The sequence below is a fragment of the Trichechus manatus genome, unplaced genomic scaffold, assembly GCF_000243295.1.
Source record: "Trichechus manatus latirostris isolate Lorelei unplaced genomic scaffold, TriManLat1.0 scaffold00020, whole genome shotgun sequence".
Classification (NCBI taxonomy): domain Eukaryota; kingdom Metazoa; phylum Chordata; class Mammalia; order Sirenia; family Trichechidae; genus Trichechus; species Trichechus manatus.
In genome coordinates this window covers 22,690,787-22,696,786 of record NW_004443956.1, presented here as the reverse complement: position 1 = coordinate 22,696,786, position 6,000 = coordinate 22,690,787, and the positions used below count along the sequence as shown (strand labels likewise).

The following is a 6,000-nucleotide window of genomic DNA, read 5'->3' as shown; positions in this document are numbered from 1 at the left end:
ACTTAAAGACACAAACAAACTAAAACTCAAAGGATGGAAAAAAATATATCAAGCAAACAACACTCAAAAAAGAGCAGGAGTGGCAATATTAATCTCTGAAAAAATAGAGTTTAAAGTAAAAAAATCCACCGCAAAGGATAAGGAAGGACACTATATAATGATTAAAGGGTCAATATACCAGGAAGACATAACTATGTTAAATATTTATGCACCCAATAACAGGGCTCCAAAATACATAAAACAAACCCTAACAGCACTGAAAAGAGAGACAGACGGCTCCACAATAGTAGTAGGAGCCCTCGACACACCACTTTCAGTGAAGGACAGAACATCCAGAAAGAAGCTCACCCGAGACACGGAAGAGCTAAATGCTACAATCAACCAACTTGATCTCATAGACCTATACCGAACACTCCACCCAACAGCAGCCAAGTATACTTTCTTTTCCAACGCACATGGAACATTCTCCCGAATGGACCACATATTAGCCCATAAAGCAAGCCTTAACAAAGTCTAAAGCATCGAGATACTACAAAGCATCTTTTCTGACCATAAAGCCATAAAAGTAGAAATCAGCCACAGAAAAAGCAAGGCAAAAACATCAAACACATGGAAACTGAACACCTTGCTTGAAAACTACTGGGTTATAGAAGAAGCTAAGGATGAAATAATTTAGTAAACCAACTAGTGCAGTGGCCTATATAAGAGCAAGTGGGGATTTGGATCCTTATTTACTTCTTAGAAGATAAAGGTATAGATTTCTCTAAGATGTGTCACACAAATTGTGCTTTCCTTGTGTTAGTCGGGGACCTTTATGTGACCTGTAAACAAAGACCAATGGCAGCTCAAAGTGGCACACTTCTATCTAAGGACAAAATTGTTGTTAGTTGCCGTCGAGTTGCCCCTGACTCGTGGCAACCCCATGCAAAGCAGAACAAAACACTGCCTGGTCCTGCGCCATCCCCATGATCTGTTGCAGATGGACCCTTGTGATCCATAAGGTTTTCATTGACTGCTTTTTGGAAGTAGATTGCCAGGCTTTTTCTCCTAGTCTTAGTCTGGAAGCTCTGCTGAAACCTGTTCAACATCATAGCAGCACACAAGCCTCCACTGACATATGGGCAGTGGCTGCACATGAGGTGCATTGACCAGGAATCCGACCTAGGTCTCCTGCTGAAAGGTGAAAATTCTACCAGTGAACCTCCACGGTCCTCGATAAGGAGTAAAATGGGCACTTTAATTTGAAACATAAGAGCAGGCTGACTCATAAGTAACAACAGTCCTTTGGGCCCAGATAGCTTCATGTACATGTCAAGTAAATGACTGCATGAAGGTTGGCTAGCAAAGAATCTAGTTGGTAAATATGTGTACTCGCCATGGAAATCCCTAAATGACACGGTAGTTACACCATCCGTCTTGATTCTGTTGTGCTTGACAAGAATCAGGTACTCACACTTCTCTAAAAGAACTCCTATTTGATTTTCAAAGAAATAGCAAGTATTTTTCATTTAGATGCTTTCTTTTCTTTTGCCTGGGCAAAAATATTTCTCGTGCAAATAAACTCCAGAGATTGTTGTTTCTGTTTATCAAATGTCAGGTCTCAGCTATAGGCCTGGTTTGGGCACAAGTGTGTGATCTTAATAGCTACAAAGGTGAATTCTCCTCTGAGTCTACATCTAGTGGGCACCAGCATCAATATAAGCATTACTCAGATGTCCTTTGACTTACATTAACCAAACCCATTGCTGTTGAGTCGATTCCGACTCATAGCAACCCTACAGGACAGGTAGAACTGCCACATATGGTTTCCAAGGAGTGCCTGGTGGATTTGAACTGCCAGCCTTTTGGTGAGCAGCTGTAGCTCTTAACTACTACGCCACCAGGGTCTTATATTACTTCCTCATATTTTTTCTAAATGGATCCCGTATTTGTTTAAAAAAAGTCAGGTATGTGCATTGTAAGTCATGCATAGAAGGAACAGTGAAGATTTCAGTTCCCTTCATTTTGCTTAGAGTGCCATTTCCAAAAGCTTGTGGTTTGACACAGAGCCTATGATTAAGTGAGTGTAACAAAACCAGAGCCTCAAAAGGTTTGATTGCCACATTTGTTGAAACTGTCCTCTGGGGCAGGTAAGATCAGGATTTGGGGGCCTCCGCTGCAAAAGGTGTTATAGATATGAAAAGCTAAGTTTTCTCTCTCTTTTTTTTTTCTTTCCTGTTTTAATCTATTTCAGGAGCCCTGGTGGCACAGTGGTTAAGAGCTCGGCTGCTAACTAAAAGGTCGGCAGTTAGAATCCACCAGCTGCTCCTTGGAAACCCTATGGGGCAGTTCTACTCCGTCCTACAGGGTCACTGAGTCTGAATCGACTCCACAGCAATGGGTTTGGTTTTTCTGGTTTTTTAGTTACAGCTTATTGACATCAGTGAGCTCATGAGAAGTAAAGTGCAAATGTTCTCAAGCCTCATTAATTGATTCCTTACCATTTTTAAATTTGAGTCAGCGTCTTCATTGCAGGGTGTAGGTTTACCTCTGATCAATCTATGACAAGAGTTTACAAAGGAAATGAATTGTGCAGTCAGGCTGCAGGGGGAATGCTTAGCCCCCTCTGGAGAAAAAGCCATCTTCAAATACTAGCAGCTTCAGCATGCATGCAAACAGTTAATCTGCTTGTTAAAAAAAAAATCACTTTTCTGTACATTTGAACAGGTCCTGCAAGGACTATTACCATGCAGTCTTTGATAGTATTTTCTTCGAGTTTCATTTTACAGAAATATTCAAATGGTCTCTTTTAAAAATATGTATTTTTTCAACAACAACAACATTTTTTCAGCTGAGCATCAACTATAATAAAACACTATACTACATGCCTTGGAGGATAGAAATAGTAACCAGACTAGAATTTAGTTGTCAAAGAGATGACAATCTGATAAGAAAAAGATGTGAGAACATAAATAACTATAATAGAAGGTAGAAAAGGATCCATTACAAGAGCTCTAAGTAAAGGAAGAAGTTTTCTTCCTGGAAGGATCAGGGGTGCTTTGTAGAAAAAGTGACACTTGAGTGCTCTGTGGCCTGGACTTCTTCCTATTTCAGATTGATTGTGTTTCCTTTCATCAGTTCTTACTGCAGCTTGAAAAGAATTTTTTTTGCTAGTTAAATACTTGGGAAAAGGACTTCAGATGCAGATACCCCATAGTTTCTTTCCATCTGCCTTAATTAGCTTGATTTACAAAACTTAGAGGAGCTGACATTTTTCAACGCTTGTGGATTACTGGAAGGATGGACTAGGTAGTGATGTATCAGTGAGCAATATGGCTTTTTTTCTTATCAGCACTCAGTAAACCTACTCAGTTGGATCAAATAATCAGCCAAATTATGTATTTCAAGTCACATTGGTCAACTATTTGAACTATTTGATGTTTAATTTTTCAAGTTGTTTACTGACCAATAACCATAAATAGGATCCTATTTTAAATTGCATTGACTGTATTTGTCATCATGGAGTTTTCTTCTCTGTGTAATCTATGTGAATGAATATGGGATGATTAACAAGGATTAGAGTCCCTGGTGGTGCAAACAGCTAACACACTGGACTGCTAACCAAAAGGTTGGAGGTTTGAGTCCACCCAGAGAGGTGCCTCGAAAGACAGGCCTAACGATCTACTTCCAAAAGATCAGCCACTGAAAACCCTATGGAGCACAGTTCTACTCTGACACACTTGGGGTCACCATGAGTCAGAGTCAGCTTGACAGCAACTGGTTAGCAGTAGGTTTTGGCCACAGTGTTTTATGGTAGCTGAGAACCACTTCGCTTACCACTTCCTATTCCTCCCGCATACAGCTACCTGTGAGGAAGCGAGGAAAATAATGAACACCCAGAGGCTCCCATAGCTCCCCAGGCATGCAGAGTGATAATATTTAGAACATCCTTTGCCTTCAAGGTAGATTTCTGAGGAGGAATGCTAATTCAGTTGAGAATAAGCTCACAGAGAAGAGGGAATTTCAAATTATCCTCCAAAGCACAGGACCAGTCATTGACACTCAACCTCCATTTATACTTTTTAATCATGTTGGGGGCTTTAGTTTGATCCACTGATAGAGGTATCTGCTTCCTGTGTAGGAAAAGTAATCCACGTCAGCCATGTAAATGAAGGGGGCCGTGGTGTGCTGCAGAGTGACGCAATACATGAGCCACAGAGTCACTGCCACTGTACAGGCCCCTACGGGGGCGGGGTGGGGTAGGTATAAATCTCTGCATCTCCAGCTAAATGTTTGACTCCCAGTAGGTGCTCAGCTCACTAAGTGTGTGGAATAAATGAGTAAACAACTCTGAAACACTGTGTTCTGTGTTCTCAGAAGGTGCTAGAAATGGTCATTTCTGGCATTCAACGATTCAGCTCTTTAATAAACCACCTATTTCAATAGCCATCACCAAGATTACGTAAGTAGGGATTCTGGATCGTTACTTACTTCTTAGAAGATAAAGATACAGATTTCTCAAAGATGTGTCACACAAATTATGCTTTCCTTGTGTTAGTCAGGGCCCTTTATCTGACCTGTAAACAAAGACCAAGCTGAGGTTTAGAAATTAAACCTTAGTTAACTGGAATTTTTACTAACATCCTATATGTCCAACACAATACAAATTAATTTTTTTTTCAATATATTCTGAAATTAAGCTCAGCAGGCACCGCAGTTGGAGGTGGAAGAAATGGTGGAAGGCTGTGGTTTTCCCTCCTCGGTGGGTTGATGTGCACTGCTTCCAGGGCACCAGCAGGCCGCCTCATCAGAGCCACAAACAGCATTGTAATATTGGTACCCAATTGGGCTGCATATTTGTGCGGTTTAGTAAATTCTTGTCTCTGCTTTTATACACAGTGATCTAAAAAAGAAATATTATTCTCAAGAGTGCCTTTGGGATTGTTTGTTTAAATTAAGTTTCATTTGGATTTAATCTTAACCAAATCTTTAGAGAGCCAGGCGGATCACGATAATGAAGCACTCTGTGTTTGAACCAATGAAAGGGGCTGCCAAACTGTGAGGAGTCCTCTGTAAATGAGTGGGCTTCGTAATGTTACACTCGGGTGGCATGGGCCGATGCTAGATGATTAGTTTATGGTCTAGATCATTGTACTTTTATTACACTCATAAAACCTGTGTTTCTCCTCATTTTCATAATGGCTTCAATGAGCTTCTATACCTTCTAAAGGCACATTAAATTCTTATGTGATGAAAGTACCGATTTAGTGGAGCTGGTTTTAAAGCTTAAAGTAAGATACATGTTTTGAATTCTCATCTTATTGTTGGATTTGTTCTAAGGAAATGGAAAGTGCATGCGTTTGAGCATAATTCATATTTATTTGTGGGCTTTTTGTAAATACTGCAGTAGGTTTCATTAAATTCCAGTATAACCAATACACAATGCCTTAAGGATATTGCCTATTTCTATCACATGGGAATATAAATCAATATTAAAAGAGGAAAATATTGTGTACATGTCTGATTTTTTAAGTGTAATTTAAAGGGGGAATTTAATAACATGAACTATGAAGAGAAGGCATTTTATATTTGAGATATGTGGATTTTTAAATAAGGATCTTAATTGGATTGTTATATCTGTATTTGAAATAAATAGAAGCTCTCTTGGATACTAAGTTTATATCTAAAGGTAGTTGCTCATAAAAATATTTGTGAAGTTAATGTAACTCATTGCAGGACAAGTAGAATACTCTCCACTGTATAATTGAATTTGCTAATAAAAGTCTACAAATTTCATATCATTGTACCCCCAGAGAATTAATGGTTTTAGTAATTGTGCTGTAAGTATTAATATACAGGTTTACAGCCACCGAGTTTTGACTTGTGTTTGAAAAGAAGTTTAGGTTGGAGCGCTTTTGTGTCCTTTATCACTTCTGTATGTTTATATGTACATCACTGTTTACTGTGCCTCTGAGTTACTTTTCAGCGTGGCTATTCTGCATTATTAAAGCAGTGTTGAGT

The 6,000-nt window shown here is 39.3% G+C and overlaps 1 protein-coding gene across 1 annotated transcript in view; it reads left to right on the top strand.

Moving 5' to 3' along the window:
* The window catches only part of PTPRN2 (protein tyrosine phosphatase receptor type N2), a 1,314,151-nt gene that overhangs the window by 1,263,263 nt on the left and 44,888 nt on the right, over positions 1 to 6,000 (top strand). The window lies entirely within an intron of this gene.